The sequence below is a fragment of the Augochlora pura genome, chromosome 7, assembly GCF_028453695.1.
Source record: "Augochlora pura isolate Apur16 chromosome 7, APUR_v2.2.1, whole genome shotgun sequence".
NCBI classification, from domain to species: Eukaryota; Metazoa; Arthropoda; class Insecta; order Hymenoptera; family Halictidae; genus Augochlora; species Augochlora pura.
The window spans coordinates 319805-335686 of record NC_135778.1 but is presented as its reverse complement, the minus strand read 5'-3'; the positions used below and the strand labels follow the sequence as shown (position 1 = coordinate 335686).

The window sequence follows — 15882 nt, the reverse complement described above, 5'->3', positions numbered from 1 at the left end:
TAAAAAATGGTAACGGGAGGATGTTCGTTCGGTGGGCGTTCCGCGTCCTTTGCTCTGTCAGTTAGCCCAGCTCCGTCAGTTTGGGGCCGACCGAGGAAACGACCGCGCGGCTCGGAGCGATTTCTGATTTTTGCTCGACTTTTTCGTCCGGCTTGCTCCGCGGAGGCCGCAGAGTTTGTATCGGAACGGTAGATTGAGCAATCGCCTGGCTCGCGCACGCGGCCGGTCCATCTTTTTCAACGGAGAGAAAAAAAAAGAAGGAGCGGAGGAATCGCGGTGGCTGTCCGGAGGTTAAAGATAAATCGCTTATCGGAAACGCTATCGCGCGCGCGGTCGTTCTCCTTTTCTCTCACGATTGCACGAGCTTTTGCGCCCGAACGCTCTCGTCTTTTCGGCGATATCGACGCGGCGAATGTCAAGGTTAATTTTATTTCAGGAAATTCAGCGCCCACGACTGCGTATTTTCTCTTCTGTCGCGGTTCCTCGCAAACGTTTACAATTTCGAATACGCTTCCCAATTGTATAATAATACTTTATCGGTCGCGACCGAATCTAGGAGCAGGAAGGAAGTCTCTCCTCGGCGATAGGAAGCTGTCTCGAAAAATAATTTAGAATCCGTAATAGAATTTTGAAACGCTTTGATCACAGTTGAGGCGAGCGCGTACGCCATAAATGTCCGGAGGGTGCGCATGGATGTAGCTGTAGCTCGATTGCATCGTAGAAACGTCCCACCGAGGAGCCACCGAGTGCAACGATAAACCGTCACGGGGCCAATGGACCAGGCAGTTAATCATCGCGCGGCTAAAAACGAGAGAAGCTTCTTGCGAAACTTTTGCTTTTTCTTCTTCCTTTTGCTCTTCTTCTTCTTCTTCTTCTTCTCCTCCTTCTTCGCAAGCATCATCGAGAATCCACCGGGAAGACGACAAACAGGCCACAGGCTACCAAAGCGAGTTAGGTGTGTAATTTACGAACGAGCTGTGGGACTCTTCCGGGCAAGGAGGAAATGGGTTAAGGGGGTGTTCTGGTCTAGAACTTTGAGAAGCAAGGCTTTTATTCCATTTTCTTCGGGACCGTCTTTGGAAACAGGTCCGCGCGGAACCAGCTCGTCTTTAAGAAAACGTCTCCCTGTGCTGCCTGCGTAAACTTTTATTTGAAATTCGCGCGAAACGACGGAACCGTGAATCTTGCGAACGCGTCTGCGTCTACGTATTTTCGCCTTGGCTCCGAAATTATACGTATCATTGTATTACTTCAAATTGGGCGAAGACCCAGAAAGATATCCCCCTAAAGTACCACAAACTCGCGGCTCTCCGGGAACGGAGCAGGGTTAAACAGTGAAACGAAAACGGAGTTGTCCTCGTAGGAGATAAGCGACGCGGATAAATGATTCAACGACCACCGGAAACAGCCAGCGTTTCCGCACCCTGTCCCTTGAGCACTTTCTCAAACACGTCCGAACAAATTTGTGTTTCGCTCGGAAGAGCCAAGCTTTCTCTTCATCCCCGTCCGCCCCTCGTTTTATCTCCCTCTCCTATTCTCCTTCTCTGTTCTGCTCGCTGCGAAATGAAAAGCTGGACGAGGAAATAAGAACGTCAGAGAGAGAGAACCAAGAGGAGTTTGAAGAATCTCGGCCGGGCCTGGAGAGGAATTTATTAAGCCATCAGCAGCAATTACGCGGAATCGTGAAAATTACGGGGCGCGATGGCGGCCGAGGAGGACGCCGCGCCGGTTTCTTTGTGCCGATGCGCGCTGACCCGGATTTTGGAGCCGAGGACAGGCGAATCAGCCTTTCGAACGTGCCACGCGGCCCGCTTCTGGATCCCGATTAAAGTGCACCCCGCGCGTGGCTTAGGATGCTCCGACGAGGCCAATCGATCGACAAAATCTCCCTCGAAAGCTATTCGAAAGCGAGGAGGCGACTCTCGGCAGAGTCGTTTCGGCAGAGGGACAACGTTCCGATTCGTTTCCGTTTCCGTTTTACACACCGATTTTCGCTTCGCTCGTTCCCGACGTCGATAACCAATATCACGTGTAATTATACGATAGTTGCATCGGGAGCTTCGGCATTGTGGAAATTCGATGCCATTTCCCACCGATTCGAAAGAAGAATAAGACGCTCGTGCTTCAGAAATTCTGCTTAAACAATCTCATCCATCTTGTACCATTTGGTATCGAGGAGACAAATATGAGAAGATTCGTGTAATAATGTAATTTAAACACGTTCAACTTGTAATTAAGCTGCGAACAGTTGGACACTTGCAACTTGGAAACAGAATCGAAGATAGAGGATCTAAGGTACAACATTTTCATTGTACGATTCGTTTACTAGAAGCGTTGGAATCATCAGAGTATCTTTCCGTGGAAATGTAACGTTGGGCAAACATTGCTCTTCGACGGTATTTATCTAGCCACGGTTCTCCGGATTAAAATAGAAATCGGGGATTCCGGAGCGGCGCAATATCGGTGAATCGAGTGCGCGAAAACTCGTTGGTTCTTACGAATTGTATACGTTTGGCAAATGCGTTCGACTAACGTTCAAATCGAGCGAACAAAATTTTCCAGCTGGCGAAATCGATGGAAAATTAATTAGGGATCTGAAATCGAGGGGTTCGATGATCCTCGCTGTGACAGCAGTAGATCCCGCGGCCGATAGTAACGGCAACGGCAACGGCAACGGTAACGAGTGTTGGCAGAGTCTACTCAAAGTAGAAGGTGGAAGGGGGCGTCGAGTAACTCGTCCATGCAAATTGGCATTAATATGCAATTGGAACAATAGATCCCAATTAATTATCCCCGGTTAATTGGGATGCCGCCGCGGGGCTCTACGGAAGGCGTCTTAACGAAGTTACCATGCATGCCCGCTAATTCGGCAACAAAACTATGCGAAACTGCGGCCACGTTAACTAGAAATTAATATTTAGCACTGCAATTCGAGCCCCGGCTCGGTCGCGGCCGTCGAGTCAAGCGGAGTCGCAGCGGGTCCCGCGCTCGCGCCGCTATGCAATTCCTACTCCTCCAGGAATATTACCAAATTGTTATTATTCCGGCGCGTGCCATCCCCGTGCTCCGCGATAGCGACAATAATTTCATGCCGCGATAATATCGTAACCGTTTAGCGCGAACAAACGCGTCGAGACCGATCGCGGGAAACAATTAGAGCGTCGGAGAATTTCGGAGGAAAGAACAAGACCGATTCGGGTCCGAATTCTTCCGAGGGAAAAGGTACGGCGAGGGGTTAGGGAGGCGCGGGGGGAGGAGACGGTCAGGAAAGGAGCAGAAAGTCGCGTTAAACCGTGACAAGCACCGTCGTCTTACGGCGGTAGGTCGTTAGAGAGGGGAAAGATCCATTTTCCCGGCTCGAAAAAAAGGTAGCGAACCGAGCCGAAACAAGGAAGCGGAAGGACGAGCTCCGGAGCATACATACTCGTTTACATGCCGCGGCGTTTCCGGTACACCATCCGGATTTCGTTTTACATGCTCCCTAAACCCGTGCACGATGTTCCCGCTAATTCTTGGAGGCGCGAGCGCCGAGCCGGCAACTCGTTTCGGATGCAGTCGACCGGGGAGGGGGAAAAGTCGACTGACATTATTCGACGAGAAATCCTGTTGCCGTCAAAATTCGGACCCCATCCCCGCGTCTTCTTTTCGACGTCGCGTCACGTCGCGTCGCATCGATTCGCGTCGCGGAATTGGAAGAAGAAACGTCGAAGCCGGCCGACGCGAACGGGTAGACGTTTCGCGAATTTCAGAATGCACGGCCGAGGCCGAAGCCTCGCGAGGTACGCGCGCGAGCTGCGCTCCTCTTCAAACTATTCACGATCGAATTTATCAAAGGAGCACTTAACCTATTAAGTACTAAAGGCATGCCGCGTACGTTTGTTATTCCATCCGCGAGACGGCCTATGGACGTGTCGTTGCGTTTCCGGTTTCCTCGCATCGTGCACCGCGCGCCGCGCTCCGACGGTCTCGACTCGATTGCCGCGCGGTTGCGCGGCCCGCCACGTGACGATCCGTCGTTCGATTGTTTTCCAGTTGAAAAATGGAAGCAGCGACGACCACGCTGACGCAAGAATAGCTGGCTCTTTTGACCGAGCGAGCGCGCGCGCGCCTCGAGCCATGCACCTAGCCCCGTTCCGCAAACTCTCTCGCGCAGCCAATCTGCGAGCGTAATCTTCCCTTCTTTCACAGGCATCTGCGCGAGCTCGAAATCGCGCGATTCGGTAATTGCGCGCATACCGAGAGATTCCGGAGGGTCGCCGCCAGCTTTGCAAATCCGATTCCCGTTCGCGCAGGGTTTACGGGGGTCTCTCCTCGCATAAATTGTTTTTCAGCCACCGGGTCGAGCATCGCCCCAATTCCCCGGCAGACGAATTCGCGAAAGCTCGAGCGCCCGGCAACCTGGAAATCTGGAAACCCGAACGAGGCGACGAGGCCATCCGAGGGCTAAAAGCCTCGTCTATTTTTCGGTCCGAAGCGGCCGTTCCTTTCGACACCGGCGGGTGCGGGCCGCTTTGCACCGTTGTCGTCTCGCGTGCCGCCGTCGCCGCCGCTGCGACCCCTCTCTCGGCTCTCGCAAGTGCGGGCGAAACTTCTTCCGCGGTCTCTTCTGTTTTTACCCGGGAACGGTTCCCGCGGCCGTTCGAGAACAAATTTATTTGCTCGGACGGAAACGGAAACGGAAACGCGTCCGTGGATCGAGGACCGCGCGGCGTGTTTGCGAAGTGAATCATTGAGAGCGGCCGCGCCGGCAGAAACGCTTGCCACCCCGCACCCTCGCGAGCGCGGGCCGAGCGCGATTGCTCGCCCAGACGTTGCATAAAGCGGATAACGCGGTGGTTTCTCGGTATAGTATAGCACACACGCGCGTAGGGTCCTATGCAAATGGCCACGGCTTGCGACGACTCGCCCCCTGTTTTCTCCCCTTTAGAACGGACGTCTTGGCTTTCCCCGGCCGTCCCCGGCTATCCCCGGCTATCCCCGGCTTTCCCCGGCTGTCTCCAGCGAGCCGCGAAACTCCGACGACCGAAACGTATTCCTTCTGTCCGCTCTTCCAACGCTTTATCCGTCACCGGATATTCCACGCTTTCAATTTCCATCCTCGTTCACGGAACTCCGCCCGGGCATCGTCGAATTCCGGCTCGACGAAATTTATAACGCCGATTTTACGCGCGGGCCCGCACCCTCCCGAGCGCCCACGCCCACGCCCTCTTCCGCCTCCGACGAACGCCGCCCACGCAAACTTGCCCCGCGATTTCCCTACCAATTGCTCTCCTCTCTCTCTCTCTCTCTCTCTCTCTCTCTCGCCCTCGGTCGCTTTATCCTTGATAATTTACCGGCGGAAAAGGAGCTCGATCTTCGTTTCCAGTGAATTAGTCGGTCCACAGCGACGCGACCGGGACTCGGTTGGAAGTTGAGTTGCGACTGCATTCGGGAATGTCCCACGATTTTCTCATTTCTCTGCTGCGCGTTGTCGGTCGACGATGATGCTTTCAGCGTGATCGACTCTAGCTCTAACATTTGTTCATAGAATTGTTAACCGCGCGATTCTTGCAAAAATTGCAGGAGCAGTCGCGCCGCAAGCTGCGCGCGAATAAATGTTGACGCAAAGTTTCCAGTCGCGCTTCCGGCATGCCGCGTAGTTTTCGGATGGGTCAACTAATTTCGAGAACGCGTTCGGCAACGCGGCGCGCGCCGGCTCCTCGTTAAACCATTTAATAGTGTAGCGTGTCTAGCAGCCGCTGATGTCGACATTTAACCCTTGGGGCACGAATATTGGGTCACCGGAGACGCGATAGCCGTGGAGCGACAATGTGTACATAGTTGATGCAATGACAGATGGCTCGTTGTTTTAACGGCCGGTCGACGAATGCGAATGTTGACCCAGTAATAGCGACTATTACCCTATTCTTCGGTTCAAGGCGAAACGCGTTAACGCCTAATAGGCTGCTTCGTTCAGAAAATCTATTCAAAGAGTTTCGGAAGGTTCGCGCGAGGGACGCGAGCCGACTTCGCGGCGTCGTCCGATCGGTCGATATTTACGAATCGGAATAGAAACGAGCTAGAAATTAGCGTGTCCGCGTCCGAAGCGATCTCGATGCGTGGCCGGGAACGGTGTCGGGTTCGTTCTCGACCCAGTCGTGTCATACCAGTAACCCGCAATGATCGTTTGCCGGCCGTCTATCGACCAGGATACTATCGAATTACCAATCTATTGCCATTACCGCGGACTTCTTGCTATTGTTACAATCGACAAGCGTCCACTGTTTCGCAGTTTCGAACACCAGCCCCCTGTCATATTCAAATTATGTTTTGTCGTTGAAATATTTGATATTCTTTTCAAAAGACCCAAATAGGGATAGAGAGAGGGAGAGAGAGAGAGAGTGGCAGGTTGCCCGAATAAAAGCTAACGAGAAGAAATGTGTTTTTTATCGTATGGATTATTTTATATATTCTGAATCGCATATTTAACATCCTGTCAAATATCCCTGATGTAAATATATTCTTTGCGAGCAAGCGGTGCGCGTAGAATTCCAAAATCCTCGAATGGAGATCGGGACAGTTAATGGGTTAAGCTGCTACGATAATATCGCTTTCGGAAACGCGAGGCAGACTATCCTACGCATTTCTGTTGGGCGAACTTGAAAATCCGATTCCGTTTGTCCCGCGGGAACATTGGAAAGTCGCGTCGAAACTAAAAACAGCCAGAAAAGGAAAAATCACGCGCTAGACCGAACATCGAAACACAGTTTCGTCGAGCAAATAAAAATGCGTATGGGGAAGCGACGAAGACCATCGTGAATATCAACCGGGGAACTCGCTATTGAAATTCAAAAGATGGCTAGGGAGGATCTATCGATCGGGGTCTCACGAGCTCAGCTTCCTGTCGAAGAATAAACGGCGCGCGCATAGTTTATACAGTTTACACGAAAGATAAAGGAAAGGTAGCCTCGTTTAGATACGCCGACATTTTTTTCGACGAGCGTCCGGTATACCGATTAGATTTCCCAGGTAGACAATCGCTCGCGCCCGCACAGAAGTCGTTTGCCCAAGATTTATGGTCGAAAGTTGGCCGTCTCTCGATGCTGCCCCTTAGAAAGGAAACCGTTCGCTCGGAACCGAAAACTTTTATTGCACCGTTTACCGGTGCCATTTTCTTGCGGGGGCCGCGCTCTCATTTTTAGGAGCAATTAATATTATTCTTAGTCGAATATCGGAAGGCTCGGTTGCGAACTACGAATAAACGCTCTGCCTTTTTTGAATCGTTCCTATCGGAAGGCTGGTCGAATTTCAATGAGCGGCGAAAGAGTAAAGTTTTGGCAGACAACCTTTCGAGGAATATCACGCCGATTGGAGCAACGCTCGTTAATACCGAGCGAAATTAAATCGCGAATCAGAGAGGCGTACGGCGACGTTTCCGAAACCGGCATTGTGCAAACGATCTCGCCTTTCGGAGGCGAGCATTGTGTCGACGTTCTCTTGCATTTATCGGAAGTTTTCCGTGCGTTACGTTGCCGGGTCTCGAATTACGAAGGCACCGCGGATGGTCTTTTTCAATGGGACGTATCCGAGCGACGTGGCGCGCGGGGGCATACGCGGGGCATACGGGTCGCACAGGTCGCACCGACCCTACCGGTTCCGTGTACGCGTTGCCTGCCTGGCGGCTCTCTCGGTGTCGGTGCGCGTCCGTGTCTCTCTCTCTATGTTCTCTCGACTGGGAGCGACTACGCGCGCGTAGCGCAGATACGCGCCGAGCACGACAATGGGTTCGATTGCAAACCCCCGGCCCGATACATCTTGCTGACAATTTACCAGAGCGCGATGCGCCCCACGATATGTACGCCGCCGATAGGGCAAACTGCTTGGAGAACACGAGACGCCGGCAAATTAGCGGCAACCATGTCGGCAGATGTACCGCAGTAGATTGGGGTTGATTAAAGAGGGAAACACGTCGCGTTGATAGGCCCATGATACCGTTTAAATACGTCCATGGTTCTTAACGAGTCCGCCGGGGTGCGGCCGTCCGTCCATCTAGCCACTCGACTCGACTCGACTCGACTCGATTCTCCTCGACGCGTCTCTAGAATTCTTCCAGATGGAGCGCTGTCCGTTCCAATTCCGCGGTTCATTCTCCTTATTCGGAACGCGGCTGGATTAACCCCCGACACCATGGATCGCCGACGCGGTCACACCATCGACCCCCTCCTCCAACCCTCGCTTCCATCTTTCGAACATTCTCGGTTCTCGGCTCGTTCCTCGTCTCCTGCTTATCTACCGACTCTATCTATCCGCCTAGCAACGTCGTATCTCATCGGGAATACTCGTACCTAGGGCCACGGACTGGACGAACGCTGTCTTCGGTGACTTTAACCCTCGTTCTCCTAATCGATGCCGTGCCTTATATATTTTATATTTTCAGAGCAACGATGTACATCTCGACAACGATGTATATCTCGACGAAGAGGGTTAAGATGGATTTGACGAATCGTACGCTTCGCGGTGCAAAAGTTTCTGCGCGACCTTTGCAAGCGGCAGCGTCGCTTAATAATGAAAAGTTAATAACCGAGACGAGATCGAAGATCGTGTCGCGGGCAATTTCCTCGCGCTTCGCTGAAAATGTTGAGAAACGGAGAAAACTGGAGACGAATACGAATCGTGGAGGCGAGTCGAATGCGAGATTCGAACGGTATCGGAGCCCCGATCCTTATCCCCGACATCCGGCGCATCGGCAGCGCCAAGAATAAACGCAGACGCGACGATAAGCAGGAAATCACGGAACGAGCGAGCGAGCGAGCGTCAGCGTAGATTCGAGGCTCGTGCGTCGAGCTATCCGGCTGGCTGTCCTGCTATCCGGTTATCCGTCTGCGCGCGTTCCTCGTTCGTCGCATTTCGTGAAAGAAAATCGAGACGTTTCGCCGTGGACGAGGAGACACCCGCGCGCGCTGGCTACCGCTCTCTCTCTCTCTCGCTCCTCCACCCTTCCACGTTCTCGAGATCTCGTGAGAGATACGCGTGTCACGGTGTCATCGCGAGACCTTTTTCGAGACGATAAAACTCGCGCCGTTACGAATTGCTGCTCGTCGTCGCGGACCGGCGTATCGTTGCTTCTCCGTCGCTAAAACGGATGGCTGATGCGATTCCGACGGGGCAATGGCAAATATCGCACACAATTTTCTCTCAAATTGCTCGCGCGTAACTTGATTCGCTCGCGACGCTCGACCCTTTTCCCTTTTCCCTTTTCCCTTTTCCCTTTCTCCGCCTCCGCTTCCTCTTGCGCTCGTTTTTACCAACGACCGTTCGCTTCTCGTAGCATCGGCATTCACTTCGTTTCGTTTGCCAATAATCTTTTCGCTTTCGATTCGGAAACCGGCCAGAGAAAAGACGACGGCTGAAATATCTGTCGGAGATTCTTCTGCCCCGACGCCATGCAAATTGGTCGCTTTTGTCTGAAATACATTTCCACCGGTACCTTGATTCGCTCGAGACGCAGAAGCGCTTCGACCCTTTCTCCCCTTTCTCCCCTTTCCCATTTCCTCCTGTCTCCCCAACCACCCTTGCCCCCGTCACCCTTTCTCCCTCACCCTCCTACTCCTATGTTTTTTCTCTTTAGCAACGATAATTTTCCTCTCACGGTATCGGTCACACGAGTCCACCTTTTTCTTCTCCCGCTCTCTCTCTCTCTCTCTCTCCCCCTTTTTGTGTCGTTTTTTCCTACACGCCATCGGTCGACCGTATTTCACGTTCGCGTTAATCCCACGGAACCGAAACTCGATAGACTTTTCCGAACGACTGCTACGCTACGGTGGCGAAACGAGAACGCGCCGACTGGCCTCTCTCGGCCCTCTCGGCCCTCTCGGCCCTCTCGGCCCTCTCGGCCCTCTCGACGAATAAATTCACGAGACGACGAAAAGCCGTGCTCGATTTTCCAATTAATCACCGATCAACGTGGCTCGGAGTCTCCGAGTAGAAAACGCCGAGGGCCTTTCACCAAATTTCAATTTTTCCCAGTCGCTGGAGACGCCAGGGCGAATCGAGCGAATTACCGGACAGCGAGCCGACGATAATGCAAGCTACGCGCGCGATAAATCACGCGAGCGACGCGCAACAGGAAAAACGGGCACGACGGCGGATGGAGGATCGAATGAAACTGCAACAAGGATAAGGCGCGGAGAATAACCGCCGAGCGTTCCGAGCTGACTCGAACGGAGGAAAGATCAGCTCGGACCTTTGGAGCAAAACGCTGCGCGATACGCCCGAATCGCATCGTGAAATCGATAAGGTTCTGGGGATACGCGTCAGTCAACCGAACAACGTTTGTACCAATTTGATAGTAGCTAGCAGCAGGGAGAGCGAAGCTTTCCGCTTCGTTAGATAAATTATTGGACGTGTCAGCCTACAAAAATTCCATTAACGAGAGAACAGGGCCGAAGGAGAATGAAACAGCCGCTCGATGGGGTGCTAACTCGACATCGGATATCTATTAACCCCTGGATGGCGGCGCGCTCGGATCCATTTGGTCCCAGCTTTTCAAACGTTCCGTCCAACGTCTCGTCTTCTGGGCTTCGATTTCGATCCCCGTTCATTTATATCGAGTCCATCGAGACGGTTTCAACGGTCAACGTCGTCTCTACGAAGACTGGTAAGAAAATTAGAGCAGACGACGGTCGATGAAATCCTCGGGAACGAAACTGCTTCGTCGCTCGTCTTATCTTCCCGTTGGCAGAAATCACGAAATTACCCGCGGTTTCGAGCATCCTGCCCCGGCCAGAATTTGTCGATTTCCCATTGACCATTGACCATTGACCATTGACCATTGTGACGGACGCGCGTTCATCGTCGCGTTATCCGCGCGCGTACGCTTCGCGAAAGAGTAGTCGCAACGTCGTCTACGGTCTACGCGATCCTCTAATGAATTAACAGGAACGCGGCGGGGGGTGTGTAGCTCGAACGTGCAGGAGGCGGCTCGAAAAATCGTTAAACATCGCTCCCATGGAGCTTACGCTCTGTCCACGATAAACGTGTATTACGCTTCTCGCATCGGAGCAGCAGACCTTCTCGCCTAGAAAGCGACCGGGTCCCTGTGCCCGCGCGCGCGCGCCTGTCTTTGTCTTTGCGTCGGTGTTTGCGGACGAGCCGATACGCGTGAACCGTGTACGCCAACTTTTTATGGAATACGGTGTCCTTAAAGTAGAAGATCGTTAAACGCGCTGCAATGAAACCGCCGCGAAACTGGCTTCGCCTCTGAAATAAACGCGAGCGATCATTTGAAGGAATTGCGAGAGGTTCGAGAGTTCGAAGATAACTGTACTCTGGTTAAACTCGGCAAACTGTGATTCGGCGATGCAACGAAATAAACTCGACAATGGATGGAGATTCCGAATTCGCGAGCGCGTTCGAGAGCGATACCATGCGCGTTTTCCTCGGAGCGAGGAAAGCGAGGGAACGAGGAAGCGAGGTCGTCGCGACGATCAGGTGCGCGCTAGGGATCGTCGGACAATCGTCTTCGTCGACTACGCGGATAATTCCGAGTCTAGGTTCCAGCCCGAGCTGAATTCCGAGAGAAGAGGAACCAATTAGCAACGAGCTTCCGACATAATAGCAAAGCCTACGATTTCGATGTCTCGACAAGCAGAATCGAGTGGACCCATTGTTTAGAGTTTAGAGTTTAGAGGTTTTCGAACGAATTAATCGGCGGTGATCCCACCGCGAATCAACCGCGCGCCTGGCGCCTTTTTCGTCTACGAGCCCTCGACTTTTTTTCCGCGAGTTTCGCGATAAATCGGTCTCGTCTCGGGCGCGGAGTTGAATTCGACCCATCGAACACAAGGAGCCATTGAAGAAGTAATACGGAACGACACACAAAGACCGAGAGAACCAACCCCGGGCGGCAACGTACGACCGGCAATATCGCATTCGCAATAAAGATTGCTTTTCTCTCGTGAATGCTTCGTTGTGCTCCGATATTCGAATCCGTCGTCGTCTTGCTCGCGGATACGATAGAGAAGGTCGAAAGGAGTGCCTGCCTGCCTGCCTGCTGCCGTGACGCGGCTTTAGAGCGATAGGGTTGACCCTACGCTACAGTGGTTCGAGAGCTCCTTCGAGCACACCGGTTACGTGTTACAGGTCACAGGTTACAAATTATTGATCTTCCCAGATGCATCGCCCCTTCTGTCCGGAAATTCTCAAGCAATTATTACGCCGCCGTTTTTCTTCCTCGAACCGATTGTTCGCGGTTCCCAATTGCAAAAGAAACCTGGCTTTTTCAATTTCGTCCGAATCTTTTTCGATCGTCTCTCCACCGGAGCTAAAATTCTTTCGGCGAAGGTGAGAACGACTATTCGTCGGAACGACGGCTCGAAAACCGAAAATACCTGGCGGAAACGCGCGGCAGCAACTGTTTTTCTGTTTTTCTGTTTTTCTGTTTTGCAGGGTGCCGTCGGCGTCAATGCCGACAATAAATTCGATCGATCTCGTAAAAACTGCAGCCGTCGCGTCGCGCCGCGCCGCTCGTCCAGAGTCCCCGTAGCGCACGGCTGTGTGCAACGGCAAACTTTTCTGTCCCAGAGGATTCTTTCTGGTCACGGAGCTCTCGCCCGGTGTAATTCGAGGGGCAGACGCGACCGCCCCACCGAACAAAACACTTTAAACGCGCGCGCAGCTCAAGAAATACCCGCCGGATCGTAAACAATGAATTTCCGTGGCGATAAAGGAGGCGTTTATCACGGACATACCCGCGCGCGTCTCTTCGCATTTATCGTCGATGAAAGTCCTCCCGGAAATACAGATACGGACGACGGCGTCTGGAAAGGAGCTTCGCGAACTCGAATATCGTTGTTATCGACAAGAAAAGATTTTCGCGATTCATATCGGTTGAAACATTTTTCAATGGCTGTTTTTGCATCTCGAGAGAGATTGGAGAAGAAGTACTGGAAACTGACGAAACCGGCGACGTTGAACAAACGACGCTTAGGTTTTAGTTCCTTACTTCACCCTCTGTTGACTTTAAACCTTCCAAGACCTTATAAACGACCTGGGGTCAGGTATTTTGAAACATTGTCCTTTAAAGTACACGCGAACCTACCAAGAACAATTTTGTACGTATCTACCAATTCCGATTAAAATTTGGAAAAATTGTTGAAACAGCCAGCAGAAAGTACTGGGAATGCTTGCAAAACTTCATGCCAAGAACATTATTTCGATAATTCCATTTCATTGCACCTTGCAAAATTTTCGAAGTAACCATCTGCTAACCAAATGCATCTGCCGCAAGAAAATAACGCAGAGATGCGATAGGAAATGCTGAGTGAACAACGCAAACTCGCGGAAGCGTAAGAAAATTTCGTCCAGGAGAGAAGAGCGCGATCGTGCCTCGATCAGACGGCATCATCGATTCTCGATAGGAGACGCGTGGTCCATCGCGAGGTTCGTGGTTGTGTCTAGCACGAGCGAGGGCGGTGAGAGCGTCCACGGATTCGGCCATGGAGGGTGAAACCGAGAAAGAGAACCCGATAGCGAGTCCATCGATCGAGTCGGCGACAAAACACGCGCAAAAAGAAAAAGGAGCCGAGATGAGACGTGCATACGGCGTTATGGTCGCGGCAGCGGCTCTTCGGCGAGAAAGAGAGAGAGAGAGAGGGGAGAGGGTAGGAGGGAGTACGTGTGTGAAAGAAAAAGAGAGAAAGGGGGAGAGAGAGAGAGAGAGGAGAGACCCGGGGGCCAGTCGTTGATCTTGACGAGACTCGATTTCGAGTGCTGGCCAAGTGCGAGAGCGAGCCTGACTGATAAAGGGGATGGAAACGAGAGGAGCGAGAAAGAGAGGAACGAGTAAATTACAGGGCGGGTCTTGCCGTTGGAAAATCGATGGGGATACACGGAGAGAGAGCGCGTGGAAGCGTCTTCGCGGAGGACGCTCCTCCATTTTCATGGTGTACCTCGGATTCGCGAAGAAGCTTGCCGGCCAGAGAGAGGCAGTGTCGCGGTTTCGTGGATGTTTTATGGGGACGGTGAACGATATTGCCTACCTGGCGCCGTCTCGATAGCAGCGGACAAGAGTTCGAGAACGTTTGGTCCTCCTCTCGGGGGTAGATCGGGTCGCTGCTGCTGCTGCTGCTGCGGCTGTTGTCGTCGCTATCGCTGCTGCTGCTGCTGCTCTCGACGGTCCTGGCGAGATTTCAGGTGCGCGCTGACGGCTGGCGGTCGACGGTTGACGGTTGACGGCTGACGGGGTGCAGGTGGTGGTAACGGTGACAGTAGCGTGTGCTGTAGTTGGTGACTATGCTCTGGTAGCGGTCGGAGATAGGAAAAAATGTGCACGCGTAACGCGGCTGCGCCACCGGACCGAGCGAAGCGAGGCAACTGCTGGCTGCTCTCGGAGCGAGTCTACGGGTTAGCTACCGAAGCAGCAACGCGAATGCGATATCTATGGAAGAGAGCGAAACGCGTGCGTCCTCGTCGCGGTGCTACCGTCTACTACGTGTTGCTGCTGCCAGCAGAGCCACTGCGCCGCTAGTGCCGCTCTGCTCTACCCGCTACCCGGTTGCTCTCACTCCAGCACAGCCGCACCACCGCAGCCTCTTCCTCTCGCACCCGCCAATGCCGGTGCAACTCTCTCTCCACCATCCCTCCGAGAGGCCACGCAAGCAACGCCAAGCTGACAGAGCGGGGTTGCCGCTACCAGCGTCGCCCCGTCACCGTCGCTCCGCTCCGCTCCGCTCTGCTCTGCTCTGCTCTGCTCCGCTCTGCTCCGCTCTGCTCCGAGTAGGAGACCTTTCCAGTTTTCAGTTTCCAATTACCAGTTGCCAGTTGCCAGTTGCGAGCACAGGGCTTGAAAACGTCATCTGTTATTATTTCGATTTCGATCCTAGGCACACACGGTTAAGGATGATCCGAGCCCGGAACTGTTACACCAACGATGATGATCTTGATACTTTGGTAAATCCAATCTCGATGGAGAAACCTTCTCCGCACCCGTTCCTGTACACATACAATTTCTCGTGTCATTCGAAACAACGAACATGTTTTCGGTGAAAATGTTGGATGACTCACCCTGCACACGTACCATGTAAAACCAAACAGAAACGAATCTAGGGTCGATACGGGGACCGATACGAAGAACGATATAGGGCCCGATACGGTGGCCGCCTGGGGTATCGTAATCGAAACCGATGTGAATAGAAATTTCGATCCTTGACGTAAAGTTGACACAGCGGTTGTTAACAGGTATTTTCGAGTCCGTTTCAAGCGCTGTTTTCAGTACCCGTGCGACCGTGAAAAATATCATTTCCAACTTATACCGTTTGGATGGAACAACGTTCCCGCTGGAAATTGTCGAGATTTACTGGATGGAAAATTCAAAGTATCCTCCTGAAATTAAATATACGAAACGCGTATAAATTATGTGCGACATAAATTACGTATGTGAATCATCGAGCATCCTCGATTATATAATAACTAACTATCGCACGTTCTTTCTACTGTATTCACGTATTCACCCCTATGTCCAACCATTTTCTAGCCTTCCCGTTCATTCTATCGTAACGTAGAAATTGCATTGCAATCGGAAACAACATGAACTCGATTATAATTGCATCGATTACGGTATGGACTGCTATCGTTCTCCCTCACCAGGGTCCGTACCGGCATCCGTGGTATTCGTGGGGAAACAGTTCGGTTAACGAGTTAAGATTCCAGCCTGCACAGACTCTCCAACCATGGAAAAATGATCTCCCGTCTCGACATGGAAAGAGTATCGAGTTATATTTATATCTTTAGAATAACTCGACCCGGCCGCTAAATCGTCCGTTCGATGACCCTGTTTACCACGTTATGCGTTATTATGTCGTTACACGGCATTGCTTATTGTCGAGACCGCGAAATATATTCTTC

General features: G+C 52.3%; 1 protein-coding gene across 1 annotated transcript in view; it reads right to left on the bottom strand.

Annotated features, from left to right (window-relative positions):
* The window catches only part of LOC144472708 (uncharacterized), a 40905-nt gene extending 26419 nt beyond the window's left edge, over positions 1-14486 (bottom strand). The window contains exon 1 of the mRNA XM_078186022.1: positions 14019-14486. The gene's annotated coding sequence lies outside the window, so the exon portion shown is untranslated. The remainder of the gene's footprint in view (positions 1-14018) is intronic.
* Positions 14487-15882: the final 1396 nt, after the last annotated feature.